Raw genomic sequence first — 18208 nt, 5'->3', positions numbered from 1 at the left:
AGGATACATGTTCAGATCCACCTGTCATAGTACTCTAAGACAATAGTGGTATTAAACGATGTATTACATGGCACAGTAATTGCCAGTATATGGCATGCACAAGGTCACTGTGCCAGTGGGACAGCATGACCCAACAGTGTTACATAAGGTACAAAGCCAAGGAGATGTCATATTGTTGAACAGACATATGACAGCAAAAATCAACAAACAAATGGGTGCAATACATACACATTGATAACGTGCAAATAAACACACTTGACTGACCTCACCATGGTATGTGAGAAGAAAGGGAATAATGTAGTATGTGAGTTGCTGTCATCCCTCATAAGTACATACCAGAGCAACACAAGCAGATCAATTGTATCCTACCTAGCACTATGCTAACTGCAACACGCATATTTGTTACATATAGGGTCAGAGTTATCAGACATAACAATATTATGCTGCACTGCATGCACAGGAGTACACACACACACACACACACACACACACACACACACACACACACACACACACGTTGAAGGAGTAGCACCCCTGCCCACATGGAGCAATGTGTGCAGTAATGACAGCATGTGATCATATAAAGAATAATGGTAACGTGTCATTTGTTAATATGTACCATACGGTAGTAGTAAAATAAAGCCACATATGACCTGATATGTGCAGTGTTCACTATAACATATGTCTGAAAAGCATAACCCGCAATATGGGGTATTGCACAATTGTGCCTAGGCTGCAAAACTTGTAATATGGAAAACACCCTGGTGGCAGCAACATACATTCCTGAGGGGGTACCCTGATGGAGTCAAACATCACTAAAGATCCCTCTAGCAATTTTCCGGAAGGAGTCACATGTGGACTGTGCCATGACCTGAAAGAAATTACTCATCAAATCCCTCATCTGCATCTGAAACATATCTGTCCCTACATCCCAGATCTGGTCCAGAAAGTCATCAGCCTAGTGTGGTGGTGGACATTTTCTACAATGAGCTGCAGGAACAGTGGCAAAGTGCAGATCTCAGTCTGTCATCATCATCCTTCATTATCATTGTCCATGTCATAGTCACTATAGTCCTAGGAGTCCAACTCAGATGGCAGTGGTCTGGCTCATTGTCATCATTGTCTGACTAATGAGCGAGCATGGGTCCCATGCTCTGTTGCATTTCAGCACAGAACAAAATGTTATGCATACATAATAAATATTAACCTGAAAATGATGAAAGAATGAAAATTCAGGTGAAAATTGCACAGTCTTATAACAGTGATGTATGTGATGTCACACTACTGTCCAACCTTATCCAGCTATAAGACTTTATTTGATATCAGGGATAAATCTTTTTTTTTTTTTTTTTTTTTTGCTTATTTATACTATTTACTTCACTTTCTTATTGCCTGCCACCTACTTTTATAATGTATTTATTTACTGTGTACTAAACTACTCTGTTGTACTGCAATTGTCTGCTTTACTGTGCCTGTTAAATCAAATTTTATTTTTTTATTTTTTACTGATTTCACTGTTTACAAAGCTTTTCTGTTATTTTCACTGTTTATTAAGAATTTACTGGTATTTTTCACTGTTTTAAAGATATCTTTTCTGGTTGTTTTGGTTTTCCTGCCAAGCAGTGTTTAAATAACTGATCTGTTAATAGTTTAAAACATTCTTTAGAGCCTCCTTGCAGATTTTCTGCAGCTTTAAACATTTTTAGTGCCTCACTGCTATTTTTCTGCTGTGTTAAACATTCGTGTTTCCCACTAAAACTAAGGTAGTTAGTAGTTGTAGCATAGTCCAGATACAGGCTTGCTGCTTCTGAAACTGTTTGTAGTGGTTTGCTTGTTCTGACTATGTTTTCCAAGCCATCTTGGATTGGAAGGGCCTATCTGCACTTTTGTGAGAGAATTGTGCTGATTGGGACCTGTCAGTCTAGAGCTTGGAATAAGCATCCTCATTGGTCCTTCAGAATCTTTTAAAAATTTTTCAAGTTTTTAGCTTATGATATTTAGGCCCTGCATTTGAGCAGGTTTCTGCTTGTTTGTACCAAGCTAAACTGAGGTGGGCTACCAGCCACAACTATAAGCTGAGATACTAGATGACTAGAGGCTTCTGAGCTTCCAAAAAAAATAAGTTGCTTTTTTTTTTTTGCTTATTGATACTATTTACTGCACTTTTTGTTGCCTACCACATACTGTATTTATTTATTGTGTACTAAACCAGACTGTTGTGCTGCAATTGCCTGTTTTACTGTTCATGTTAAATCAAATTTTATTGCTGTTTTACTGTTTACATAGCTTTTTGTTATTATCACTGTTAGTTAAGTATTTATTGGTATTTATTAAGTATTTACTGGTATTTATTAAGTATTTACGGATATTTTCCCTATTTTAAAGCTATCTTTTCTGCTTGTTCTGATTTTCATGCAAGGCAGTTATAGCTGATCTGTTAACTGTTTAAAATATTCTTTAGGGCCTCCCTGCTGATTTTCTGCTGTTTTAAAAGTTTTTTTTAGTGTATCACTATTATTTTTCTGCTGTGTTAAACATTCTATAGTGTTTCCTGCTGAAACTAGGCTAGCTAGTAGTTGTAGCATAGTCCAGATACAGGCTTGCAGTTTCTGGACTTGTTTGTAGTGGTTTGTTTGTTCTGAGCATGGTTTCCAGACCATTTGGATTGGAAGGGGCCTATCTGCACTTTTGTGAGAGAATTGTGCTGATTGGGACCTGTCTGGTAAAGGGAGGCTGATCTAGGGCTTGAAATAAGAATCCTCATTGATCCTTTAGAATATTTCTAAAGTTTTCTCTTTTATCTTCTGGTACTTAGGCCCTACATTTGAGCAAGTTTCTGTTTGCGCATGGTGCAGCACTGTGCACTGCCACGCAATTGTGCTCCAAAGCCGGAGTGTTAAATTTAACAAATCTTCCCTAAGACCCAGGCAGAAATATTCATCTACTGAGGGGGTATCCATGTTAGATTCTGAAATGCTACCCATAGTGACAACAGTCTTCAACCTAGCATTATGAACAGTTAGACTACCCTTGTTTCTTCTACCAACCTTGTTGACATGGGTCTCTTGAGGCAGTGTAGCAATTGTCTTATGTACACAGACAACCCTCTACTAATAACACACTCTAGTACAGAGTAAGAGAGATGTATTTACACCAAGAATATAGAGTCCACACTCTCTCTCTCACTCAAAACAGTAATACGGAGAAGGTTGTCATTTCATCCACTACTACATATGCACATAGTAATACTATTCATACACATACCACTACTCAAACACACAGTACACATCAAACACATAAATCCACATACACAGAGATTCTCTTGAAAATCTTCTGAAACACCAGAGACCTCAAAAACACAAGATTGCTACAACTAACACAGCCCCCATAGCACACTTGTCACATAGCAACACCAGTTTCTCACCCACCAAGCCGGTAAGGCATAACACTCAAAAAACAATTTTCTTGTCATTGGAGACTCAATAGTGAGACACACAGATGTCACTCTCACCAGGTTGGACAAAGAGAAAGTCACGGTCAGCTGCCTGTCCGGTGCCAAGATTTGTTAGATCACACATGGACTCAAGTCTCTCAGCAACAAGTACCAATATGACTCTGATCTGAGACGTACCTCACTGGACTATATGAAGAGAGACGTGGTTGAGTTTTCTGAATATGTGTCCCTGGCAGGTATGTCCCTAGCCTTGAGCAGCATACTACCTTAACATAGAATGATGTCATAGTATAAACAAAAAATGATTGATTTCAGTAACTGGCTCAGTGTTTGGAGTCATTTAAAGGGGATCCAGTTCCTGCCAGCCTGGGAAGCCATGGCCGGCAAACCTCACTGCTTTGCCAGAGACAGTGTGCACCAAGAACCTCTAGGCTTTCAGCTGCTGGCAAAGGCTCCTGCTTTCCCCTTAGTTCATTTTTAGGCAAGGTCTTGAAAATAACATTAATGATGTGAAATTAACCAATAAAACAAAATAAGGGTCATGCTGCTAAATGCTAGGAGCTTAAACCAAATCTGCACTCCCTGCAAACACTTCTATCACTAGAAGATGTAGATGTCTGTGCAGTCTCAGAAACCTGGTTCAAGGCCTCAGAGACTACCCAAGTCTTGCAAGGCTACAATGCCTTCCATACCTTTATACCACAAAATGAATGTTTGAAAACCAGTGGAGGTGGTGTTTCAATATATATTAGAGATAAATTCACCTCCTGATTAGTTACACTGGACAACTCCATGGAGTCACTCCATAGCCTGGTTATGGTGGGTAAGACCCCATTCAAGTTATAGCCAGTTATAGATCCCCCTCCAGGGATCACAATACCCATAAAGCCTACTTAACCAAACTGGAGACAATCCACATTTTACCGAGCACACTGGTTATGGGGGATTTTAATTATCCCACCATCAACTGGGAAACCTATGCTAGCCCTAACTTGCTAGTGCAAAAGTTCCTTGACTTTCTTAATTCAAATGCCCTGGAACAAATTGCCCATACCCTGACAAGAGGAACAAACATTCAGGATCTGGTTCTCAACAACATGTCAAACAGATGCATTGCCACAACTGTCAGACACTCATTAGATAAAATTGACCACAAATCAGTCACCTTCAAGCTGGCACTAGCATTAGAACTCACAAAGGGTGAAATCAGACTAAAAAACTTCACCAAGGCAAACCATACCCTTCTAGGTGAAGGTATAAATGAATTTCAAGCCCCACCCCAAACTGGGAGTGGTAACTATGCTGAAGCTTACACTAAAGCCCTATATAATTACTTGCATAAGTGTATAAACTTGGCTGTACCAGAAATAATCAAAGCCACAGCCCCAAGTAAAAACAAGCTGCAATGGTGGACATCCAGCATCAACAAACTTTACAATAATTGCAAAACGTTGCTGTCCAAGAAAACAAAGGTAATGCCCCAACAATGGAAAAGCACACTGCTCAGCCTCAACAGGCAAATAAGACAACTTGTTAAATCCTTTAAGGGCTCCTTTAAGAGAAACTTAGCAAGTACAGCCAAGTATACCCATAAGGCCCTTTATAGCTATGTATGTAACCCAAAGGCTAGGACCCAAGCATGTGCAGAAACAGTGGCCAATGGTATCATATACACTGACCACAAAGAGATAGCAAACCTGCTTCCAGATAGTTCTGGTGAAAATGTCACTTCCTTATCTCCTCCTAACTTACAACAACCTTCCCTCAAACTTCCCTACCACCCTACATATCTGAGAACCAGGTCTTCCAAACCTTGTCCAAGGGAAAAACACAGCCTCTATCAGACCAGATGACATCCCAGGCTGTCTTCTAAACAGGCTAAAACATGAACTAGCATCACCACTAAGCACCTTTTTAAATTATAGCCTAACCATAGGTTTTGTTCCTGCAGAATGGAGAACAGCAACAGTTATTCCCCTCCACAAAGGTGGCTTAGCAACAGACCAGGGTTAATTACAGACCCATAAGCCTGACCAGCCATATCTGTAAGCCATGGAACATATCATTATGGACATCATATATAAAGACATAGGTGCGTGCAAACCCTGGATCCTACCCAGTTCAGCTTCATGAAGGACAGATCCTGCCTGTTAAATCTGGTGAATTTCTTTGAAAATGTGACCAAGGCCATTGACAAGGGCAAATCTGTGCACACATCATACCTCGACTTGGCAAAGGCTTTCAACGCACTCCCACATTCAGCAATACTGATAAACTTAGCAAACTGAATGTAAGCTCCTTTGTTGTAAGATGGGTTGCCAAATGACTCACAAATCAGACACCCTATCAAAGTGGATGACTCCACATCAACCAGCAGACCTGTTACCAGTGGAGTGCCACAGAGGTCAGTGCTGGGCCCCCCTACTATTTGGTATATGCTTCTCAGAAGTTCAGGTCACAACTAAGTGGTTGTGGCTGACCAAGTATGCAGACAACTGCAAACTAGGTGAATCATTGAATCCCCAAATGATGTCACTATATTCCAAGAGGGTCTCACAGCAAATAAATTCATCATCATTTCCTTCAGCACAAACAATGTCCTTTCACACTATCTAATCAACAACAGTACCCTAAGTACCCATGAAGTAGTAAGGGACCTGGGATCGCAAACTGACTGCAACCTTAACTTTGACCACCATGTGTCTAATGTACTAAGAAAAGCTTTCTACATAGCACACTTGATTAGAAAAGGCATCACCTCAAGAGCAAAAGATGTTATAACCCCCTACATTTGGCACTTATATGGCCCTTAATTGAGTATAGCACCCCATTCAGCATGTACTGTACTAAACACCTGCAGCAATTAGAAGGACCTCAGATGTTTCTAACAAAGAAGATCAAGGTGCTCCAGCATGTGCCTTACATGGATCAACTAAAATCTCTGTCACTATACTCCATATCTCCATATTGAATAGCTTTCATAGGGGAGACTAATGCCTGGCCTACAGAGCAATCCAAGACCCAAACCTAAAGAACTTGCTACATATCCAAAAATCAAATGGGACCATGGCCACCCATTTCAGAGCCTTAAATATGGCCTGCGACTTAAAAGGACATGTTGGAGGGACAGACTTACCTCCCAGCAACTGCCACATCTTTGGAACAGGCTGCCAATTCATGTGAAACAGACTGCCTCTATGACACTGTTTAAGAGGAACCTGGATGAGTGGATGGGGCACCATAAATTCTTACTGGGGATACTGCCCACAACCCTCCTTGACATGGCTGCTACATACAACAAAAGAACAGTGAAAATGTAGTCATCATTACATGTTAGTAAGAAGTGCCCTGCTATACAGTAACACATTTTGGATATTCAGTCACTGCCAATGCTGTGCATACACGAGGATTACTGCAGTGACACATTTTGGATATTCAGTCACTGCCAATGCTGTGCATACATGAAGATTACTGCAGTGACACATTTTGGATATTCAGTCACTGCCAATGCTGTGCATACATGAGGATTACTGCAGTAACACATTTTGGATATTCAGTCACTGACAATGCTGTGCATACATGAGGATTACTGCAGTAACACATTTTGGATATTCAGTCACTGACAATGCTGTGCATACATGAGGATTACTGCAGTAACACATTTTGGATATTCAGTCACTGACAATGCTGTGCATACACAAGGATTACTGCAGTAACACATTTTGGATATTCAATCACTGCCAATGCTGTGCATACATGAGGATTACTGCAGTAACACATTTTGGATATTCAGTCACTACCAGTGCTGTGCATACATGAGGATTACTGCAGACAAACAGGAAGAAGCTGGGTTCAAAACTATGCTTTCATCTGCTCACAATACAAAGCAAAACCCTACCTGCCTAGCTAATCAATCTTTTCTGTGATTGTATGAATTAATGGAAGTCAAATAACTTGCATCTGTGAACAAATAGGTGAAGCATTACACAAACTATGAAGCGTGCCAATCAGTCTAAGATGACATTGTCTAGCTGCAAAGATATACTTAACCATGTGGACAAAGACCTACAAATGCACACAGTTATTTTATGCTAAACCTAGTGTATTGTTACTTCATAATCAACAGAATTGTGTACACATATATGATGATACTCAAAGTTGCAATGTTCATATGCAAGAATACAAATTAATAAGTATATATACACACACATATATATATATATATATATATATATATATATATATATATATATATATATATATATATATATATATATATATATATATATATATATATATATATATATATATATATATATATATATATATATATATATATATATATATATATATATATATATATATATATATATATATATATATATATATATATATATATATATATCTGTAGGGGTACATGTGCTTGTCATTTGGACATGTACATATATATTTAACCAAAAATGAATCTTACAAATGCTGCCATGTGCAGTACATAAGCTGTTACATACATTTAGCATCACATTGTATATAATATACACACAAATGAGTATCTCAGCACTAATGGTGCACTAAACAGTACCCACAAGTAATTCATAAGTAAAGAAAAATCACTGTCAAAGTGTGAAGTACATAAAGTTATGGAAAGAATCTCAAAATTCAAGCATTCTGACAGTCTGAAATACCTGTCTACAACAGAATCTCTCCAGTAAGCTTAAGAACGACTACGGAATATCATTTTACCTCTGTTATCACAAAAATATGTTAACTTTCACTTACTAATTCTGTTGGAATCCTTACATTTTCTAATTAAAAAAAATTAATAAAGGTGAAGGGCAATCACGGTCACATCACCCCGGTTAACATTACCTAAAAATGCATGCAGGACTTGCATTAGCAATGCAGGTAACACACATGCACCCAAAGAAAGTGGGTGTACGGGTGAAGATGAGGGACACACAAGAAGGATGTTGGAAGTGGAAAATCAGGAGGAAAGTCAGAGGAGAATGTATATAAATATATATATGTTTTTTTTTGGGGGGGGGATATGCATAATTTTTCTTTTTTTAAGAATAGAAGGAAAACTAAAGATAGGCAAAAAGTAAGAGAAGGCCATCACAGCAGATATACCCACAGAACAAATATCACAACACATGATAGACGAAGGTTGGAAAAAAAACAATAAGGACATGTTCATAAGTTCATAGGAAATTACTAGCCTAACAACTTAAGGACCCTTACAAGCCTAGCCAATATAATCTGATTTTACCCAATATATGGCCCCTAAGGGGCAAGAGGACAGCATAGATTTGTGCTGCACTTTGAGTATCATACAGACTGCCCCTGTCCATAAGGGTCATAGGCATTACCTAGTTGTGAATTTGTGATTCATTTGAACAGGGCCAGGGAAGGGCTCTGTTACAAGAAAAGGGCAATCTCTAAATATTTGTTTCTCCAGCATGTTTTGTTTGAGTTGCTAACTAAGTTTAGATCCCTAGATCGGGTAACCCTTGTCCTGTTTGACTTGTGAATGTGTAGCAGCTCCATCAGGGCTGGATTTCTGAGTGTTTTATAGGTCAGGTATAGGTCACCCCTTAATAATCAATAGGCGACAGAGTAAAAAGAGAGGGCTTTAAGTCTATCCACATAGTTCATTTTGTTACACCTTGTATTTTCTTTCTGAGGAACCTCTGAGGTCACTCCAGCTACTGCAACTGCTTAGTCAGTACATGCCAAATGGGGCACTGTACTTGATTGTTGGTCCAATTAGGGATGAATACAGTGGGACTATAATTTCCTTAGATCTGGATGTCATACCTTTGCTTATAAATTGCACTGTATAAAAGGATTTCCTCACCACTGTGGACACATGACAGTCAAAGTTCAGGCTACTATCTGTCTGTGTACCTAGATCTCTCACCTCTGAGTCCACTCTAAGGGGACTGCTACTGATGTTGCAATTTGCAGGGTATTTGACTTCCCAAAGGGTATGATAATGCATTGTTTTTTGCATTTAGTTTTAGGCCATGGTTCTGGCACCAATCATTTGTCTATCTAGACTTTCCTGAAGGATATCTATGTCATTGGAGGATTCGATGATTGACCCAGCTTGCAGTTGTTAGCATTTTTTGTCATCCAGAGGCCTTCCACATTTGGCTTGACTTCAGAGACGTATATTCCAAACAGAAGTGGTCCCAGTACTGAGCCCTGAGGCATACTAGTAGTGTAACTGGCCTCTTGCTGGATCTGGAGTCAACCAATTTAACCATGTGTCCTGTCCATGAGCCAATTGGCTACCCATCTGGTGACATAGGGATTTATGCCCAGTTTTGTCAGTTTATTTATAATATTTGAATGGGGAATTGTGTCAAATGCCTTGGCCAGATCAAGGTAGGTGTCATGTACTGTTTTACCCTCATCAATGGCCTTAGTGACTTTCTCAAAGAAATTCCCCAATTTTTGAAGGCATGACATGCCCTTGACAAAGCCGAATCGGGTTGGGTCCAGTATTTGGGAGTCTCCTATGTCATTATTTATGAGGTCCATGATTATTCTTTCCATGTGTTTACATATAAGACTAGTCAAATTATGAGTTTGTAATTTTCCAGGTCAGTAGATGGTCCCCCTTTATGGAGAGGGATGACAGTTGCTGTCCTCCACTCTGTAGGGACAAAGCCAGTGTAGAGGCTGTGGTTAAATAGAGATCCTAATCAGCCTGGTAAGTCCTGATTTAAGCTGTTTAAGAGGCAACCTTGTATATTGTCAGGCCCCAATGAAGCCATGTTTTTAGCTTTGGAAAGCATGTTGGCAAACTATTATTTGGTGATAATCGGCAGTGGAGTGGTGGAGAGTATTCTTGGGGGGATAACTGGGGCTAATGGGGAGGTTACATTTGAGCTGAATTTGTTGGCCAGCAAGTTTACTATGTAATCCGGCTGAGTATAGGTGATGCCATCTACAACTAATTCTGCACATTGTTGGGTGTTGCCCATATGATTGCAGATATAACTGAAAACAAAACTGAAAAAGTTTGATGAAATGGCCATTCTATAAAGAGAAGTTTCAACAATTTGGGTTCAATGAATAGTTATTCAACAAATATTTTTTTGCTGAAATGATATAGACTCTTTTATTTTAAGGGACACCTCTTTGTGAGTTGATCTTACTAGTGAGGACATAACCCCGGGGGGGGGGGTGCAGCACTTTCCCATATTTGTAAGTACCAGATATAGGATATTTGTTCTTCTCTTGGGAGTGCAGACCATCTGCTCCAGGACACTTGAATTTACAATGTCTAGAAATCTTTGGTCCTGCTTACTAGTGGTTAATGGAGGGGTAGTTAAAATCACCCATGAGTATGGTATTGGGCTGGATGTTGAATGATTCTAGTAACTTCACATATGATGTATGGATTTCTTGGTTCATAGTGGGGAACCTATAGCAAGAATATGGTAATGGATATTTCCCATGGTTATTTGTACATGAAGTAGATCACTCATGTCATATTGTTTGACCAGTCTTGAGGTGTGCTTATCTTTTGATAGATACCTCCACCTTTTGCTCTTTTATGCTCAGTGGGTGATCGGAATATATGAAAGGCATTATAGCCATGCACTGCCAGAGTGCTTTCAGTGGTTTTAAACCATGTTTCAGTAACTGCATAGACGTCAGCATTCTTCAGGGTGAGGAGAGCTTCCAGGGAGTCCAGTTTCTTTTTGAGGCTCCTAGCATTGATCAGTAATACCTTTAGCTTGTCCTGAGTAGCTTTTGTTATGATGTATGATTAGTCTGTTTGGCAATGCCTAAAAAAAGGCACTATAGGGGTGGATACTGTTTTTGCCATTATCAAAAAGCCTAACAGTGACAGGTGAAGATGATCCCTGGAAAAGCAGTGTAGCTTATCAACCATGTCCTCCCAGGATGACAAGTATTGGACCCCTTTGGAATGATACCAGTAGCTAAGCCAATTGTTAAATTCAATCATTTTCTGCTGGTATCATAGGATCATCCTTGGAGACAGTATAATTCTGCTCAGTGCAAGGCTCATACCTGCTTGTGACACATATTCTGAGAGCTCAATCATTTCTCTCTTCATACAGTCCAAGGAGGTATGTCTCAGGTCATTCATGCCTATATGGACTATGACTGAATCATTCTGGTACTTAAGGATAAGTGATTTGTGTGCTTGTGTGATCTGGTGAATCCTGGCCCCTGACAGGTGACTAACTGTAACCTTCCCCTTATCCAGTCTGGTAAGAGGGACATCATTGTGTCTCACAATGGCATCTGCTATGACCAGAATATTGGATTTTGGAGTGTTTAGACTTATGGGCTTGCTAGGTGAGGCACAATGAAATGTGGCTTTATGTGTTGTTATGGGAATTGCCTTTTTTGTGGAATACACAGACAATACTGATATGAGGGACCAGCCTGATGGGGATGATCCTCATGAATGATTTCCTGGGTTATCTCCCTGAATGAGTCATGCATAGCCTGTGTCATGTACTGGAACATGTTCCCCATTATGCCCCTCATCAGTGTTCAAAACACATTGGTCACAACCTCCCAGATCTCCCCCTGATAATCATCTCTCTTCTGGTTCTGGCATCATCTTCTCAAGGGTGCAGCAGTCATGATGGTTCAGGCAGGTGCGAGTCCAGCTTCTTCATCATCATCATCATCATCTGAGGACTCCAGCAGAGGCCTGGCATGTGCTTGTCATCTGCTTCTGATCAGCAATCATCCACGGGTTCCATGCTCTGTCAAGATAAATTGCAAAACAAATCAGAAATTAAAAGCAAATGTCTATCACACCACACATTACTATGAAGATCATAGCTGACCTTAAATGAAACTAATGTACACATCTGAAATCTAACATACTTTAATTAACATTTCATCCACTTGTGAATTCTGCAAATACAAATATGAGCCTGAAGATGACATTGAACTTCATATTTAAAACTCAGTTCAAGTTGAAATGGTGCAAACATTAGTAAATAGCACAATTACAATCAACACAATTGCTGCTAGTGAATGTTTCCTAATGTACACAACAACTTCCCTCTGTCATTTTATCTATAGTTATGGGCATGTCCAATAACAGAACATGTCAGGGAGAATGTATCCATCACAAATGTGAGCAGTTCAATCAAGGCCATGCAATGTCTTGCATAACACAGCTACCCAGTGGAAATGATGACATCACCTGAACATTTGAATATTAGCCACCATGAAGCATTGCAAGCATATGCAAAGCAAGCACATGTAACATATCCTGACATTTGAATGGAATTATGCCTAACACTGCCTCATGCCACATTAATATAACTGACATTTGACAAAATAAAAGCTTATAAATGTCAGCATGACAATATTATTGGGACCTGCACTATTTGATAATGCTGTCTGCTTCATTAAGCTGTTCATCTGAGTGTCTGACAGCATGTCATTAGTTCCTTTCTTTTTCCCTTGCATGTGTTCCCTGAGCAGTTATGTCTGTGTGTACATGTAAGTTGTATTGTCTGCATGTAATGAGTCATATGAACAGCCACGAACTGACATTGCTAAAATGAAGACAAAGTGAGATGACAATATTATGGAAACATCTCAGCCAGGTAACTGACTGAACGTACATGAATACAGTGAATACACCATAACAAATATTTATAATGTTCAATCATAACAGGCTGTGACACATGAGAATATACTGTATGTTGTACTAACATTACTGTATGTGTACAACTGTATGCATGATCTACCTACAATTATTTGCAATCAGTAGCCTTTAAAACACAAACACCCTGATGATGCTAGCTGGTTATGAAGTGTTGTAAAAACATGCTTATCTGTACAAGTATCCACAAACACAGAATACAAACATGGTATAACAAAAGCACCCGAGGTGTTGCAGGCAATTTTAATACCAATGTTAAACAGAAGGGCATGCACACAGTCTGTAAACAACACTGTGAATGCTGGCACAACAGACACTTATTCAGTCTGTAAATAGGCAGGCTACTGAAAACAGATCAGTCACTGGAAAACACATACAAGTGTGCCAACAGATATATTCCAAATCATAGCACTAAATAATTGCATACAAAACATCAACCTCAACCAAATGTGTGACAGATGCACAAACTCAACTGTCATTTAGGTTATGGTCTACATTTCAAAAATTATCTTCAGAAAACATGGCTTCCTGCTAAATGATATTTCAACATATCTCTTTCCAATCAGACTTTTAGACACAGGTATAGTGTGATTATTGCACTTACCTTACTGAGGCATGATGGGCATTCAGGCATTCTAAGTATTATACATGTCATTGTAAAAAATACAGGCCTGTAACAAGGATCAGATGCATTTCATTTAACAAAACAAAAAAATTAAACAACATACCTCTCTCGCTCACTGCTTCTTAAGCATGTGTACCTGCTCTATGCATATGGCATGATTCCGTGTCCTATCTTTATCACCTGAAAAAAGAGAAGAGCAACTATCCTCCAGCAGCAGGGATATACATTGCTCAGATCATGTCCTGAAAAATACCAGATAATCACCATACACATTTTGTAATATTACACACAGGCTTTACATCTTTGAAGACAGTTACAGGATATGAGATTCAAACCTAAAATGCTAATGTACACCCAGACTCTAATCTTGCTATTTAATTACCAAGCTAATACATCTCAACTGAAAGTGCATGTTGTGAATGTAGTGAAAAGACTTGGATTTATGTCTATATGTTTATAGACATGTATAAAGACTTGGATTTATGTCTATGTTTATGTTTATATCAGCTAGATGGGGGATGGGCTACTAATATGGATCAGGGCTTAGGATTTCAAAAAATGAACAAGTGCTGGGCATGTAGGGAAATATCTATCAAGAATGAATTCATGTCAGCACTGTGGTCACAAACATTAACATCAATGAAAACCCCTCATTCCTCATACAGTGGGACAGTGTCATGTATCACATAGCTTCTGTTAACAAAGGTGCTGTACACATTAGGGATACAGTAAGGTGTGTGGATGGCTGGGCAACCAAGTGCCCTGGATTATGCAGAATGCACCACATTTAGCCCTTAACTAGCGCACTGTTCCGCTGTTCCGCATTGAACAGCTTTGGCTCCGCTATACAAATTTTGATTGGTTAGTATACCACAATTGCTGCCAATTAGCATCGCGGTATACAAACCAATCAAATAACCATTCTGCTGTTCCTCGTAAAACACCACTGGCTGCGCTACAAGGTTTTTGATTGGCTCATATACCACAATTACAGCCAATCGCAGTAGTGGTTTACGAGCCAATCAACGAAGTGTTCCTGAGGGTGGGATTCCACCACATACAGTAAGCTCAAGTAAAATACATTCAAAAAGGAATTGCAATACAGTTACGTTAAACACACCACAAAAAGGCATGTTCAGCCAAAAAACAACCACAGACTTCAAAGACAAGGATACCTGATGGTCAATAAAAGTCAGAGAAACAAACTTTTAGTGTACAAGACCTTTTATTCACGCTTTTGTCAGTAAGACTTCTTCAGAAAAAATGTACATGATCAAACAACACTGTTATATACTCAACAAACAGTTCATTAATTAATTAACAATTATTCAATAAAATAGAGTGACATGACATAAATATTAACCGCTCAGGTGCAAACCGTCTTGGTCATGTATAAATAATTTATCATAAGTGCACATGTAAGAGCATGTATGTATGTACACACACACACACATATATATATATATATATACATACATATATATATATATATATATATATATATATATATATATATATATATGGCAACATGCTTACTCAGCAGTTATAGTTCATAAGTAGGCATAGGTAAACCATAAGAGTTTACAACATATACAAGTTAATTCACTACACCTTCGACCCAGTACATCTATCTACTCAAATAAAGAACTCAATATGACTTAAAACTGAACCCATAGAAATGGTTTGCAAACTATAGACCGCTTTTTAATCCATGGCTCATTTATTGATTTTAAAAGACTCCTAACCTTAACAGCTATCACCTGCTCGGAAATGACTTAATGCTTTTTATTAGAATTATAGATGAGAAAACAAAAAAATGTAATCACTTAAAGCCAGGTCAAGATTGAGTCAGCGATTAGGTTCTAAATCTATTAGTCAGAAATAAGAAATGAGTCCAGCCTGTTGTATATCTGTTTATTTTACAGCTACGACAGTTTTTGACTGAACAAATACTTTGCTTATAATGATCTGGCTTGCTCCTTCACTGAGTTTAAACAAGCTTGTTAGGCTAGGAATCCATTTGTGTTCATATTTCTAACCTGTGAACATCAAGTGTGCATACATGTGCCTAACTTTTCGGCTATTTGTCTGACAGAAAAAAATTGAATTATGTTACTGTGTTCTGTTTTTTTTTTTTTTTTTTCACTTTCATCCCAGTGTTACATCACAGGGTACACAGAAGGTGGCTGTCTTTTAAGGTAGGGGATGAGGAGCTATGCTAAACTACTAAATTTTCATAGTGCATCTACAAATCTACAAATTTCATCACTGTACAGAGGTACTGTGACTGATGTTGGTGACCAAACATCTCCCCCAGACATGCACTGAGACAACAGTTATCTGTCACCTGCCACAGCTACTTCATAGTTATATGCAAAATGTTCAGACTTGTTTAAAAATTAAATGTCTCTTCCAAACTGTGGCCAGATTTATGGTTCATATATACTTCAACTTACTGATTTTGCTTGAAAGACCACTTCAGCTTGGCACTGTGGAAATGGTGCGTTTTCGTGCAGTGTGAAAATAGGGTGTTCCACATTTTGCCTGTTTGCCACACATTGTCAGGGTCTGTGTTCCACATTGACCTCTTAAGAGGTTGAGACCTATGGTGGGTGGATTACATTTAAAGATAGTCCTTGGAAAAGTGTACATCACATATCAAATATATGCATCGCTGTATGTCTCTGTTCTGCATTTCACCTGTAATACTAACCATCTGACTCCCTCAAAAGATAAGCATAAGGTGGTTGCTGAAGTGAATTTAATAATGAATGACAAAACAACACTTTATACTTTTAAAAATAGCACTATATTGCACAAAACTTTGTCAGATATATAACAGTCTGTAGCAAGATTTACCAACCCTGCACTTAAAGAACAGCTGTTAACAGACCATTACAGATTACAAATATATTCATAGTAATTCAACAAATAACTTAGTTATTTGTAAACATGCACAAAATAAATTATAATATCAATGAGGAGTTATGTAGAGAAGAATATCTGACTATGTGTGAAATAAACCAAGAGAATGTTTTAATAATATGCTTTCCCTATGTGGATTTTAGCCCACAGCATGCCAAAATATAGGAATACTGGTTAGGTCCCTTACAGGATGAGCTAACAGGCAGCATGTATTTGTTCTTAACAAATAGGTACTGCTTGTGTTTATCCATATTCCTATGGATAACAGATGAATACAGAAACTTCCAGCACTTACTGGCCATAATCTAAAGAATTAACAGATATCAACACATAACTGAACATATATGTGTGTAATCAGTCGGGCAGGCATTCTTCTTGGCTTAAACAAATGGTAATGTAGTAAGAGTCTTCATTTTATTAGGCAGAATGAATTAAAGAAATTATATGTGAGTTACTGTTCAGACATATACAGCTAGAGTAGGCGACACTGTTGTAGTATAACGGATAACTATGGAATGCATAATCATCAGCGGCCTAGGCGCTATACACATGAGTGATACACGACTATAGCAGATGTGGGAAATTATGTTGTTATATGGTGGAAAACAAATGTACATCTAAAGGTTCAGAATTATGTATATTATAAGCGTTATTAAATAAATTAACAGTATGGGAATACAACTCATACTTACACGGAGAGCAGTCACATCTTTTTAATTATGCAAATGAGCTCATTTTAAAAAAGCTACTTAATGGTTATAAAAACCTTGTATCTGATATATATGGGACACAGCTATATCTCTAAATTCTATAGGAATGCTCAGCTATACGTAGGATTGTGACACATACTGTAGGGATCCACTGGCTATCTCAACACCTCAGCAATCCACCGACAAAGCTCCTCTGCATCACTCCAGTGCAGGTCATCGTAGCGGTGGCAAACCTGCACTCCAATCCAGTAGATTCACATACATCATCAATAATCCCTCACAATCAGGTTACAGATGTCAGTCATTGCAAAGTTCCTTGGCTTGGCTCTCATTCAATGTTCCACTCCAGCATCGACAGTCAGCATCTGTGTGGTTTCTGCCTTGGTCCAGTTACCCAGAAATGTCACAGCCTTCTGGAAATAGCCATGTGGATACTCCAATGAAAAACATAGTACAAATGGAAAAATGCTCACTTAGGTCCCACTCAGTTCGCCAGTAGCAATGGCCTGACCTGTAAATGTATCAAAATCAATATTTAAAAGTGGCACATATATTATGTTGTCAGATCATTGGAAGATAAAGGGCACATTTTATACCCGGTACCATTTCATAATACCTATTGGGTTCTTGTGCAGAGCAACTGCCATTATGCCAAACTATTAGTTAATTCATTGAAGTTCAAGATGCTATACAGAGGTGTGCAAATGGGATTCCAAAACCTGGAATTTTAATGAACCCCATTAATTATGGCACTTAAAGATGAATGTACATTAGGAATTTTAATGAACTCCATTAATTATGGCACTTAAAGATGAATGTAC

Source organism: Protopterus annectens, chromosome 10.part0, assembly GCF_019279795.1.
Source record: "Protopterus annectens isolate FY-2018-M chromosome 10.part0, PAN1.0, whole genome shotgun sequence".
Taxonomy (NCBI): domain Eukaryota; kingdom Metazoa; phylum Chordata; order Ceratodontiformes; family Protopteridae; genus Protopterus; species Protopterus annectens.
The sequence above is the reverse complement of the archived record's forward strand: the minus strand, read 5'-3'. Positions refer to the sequence as shown.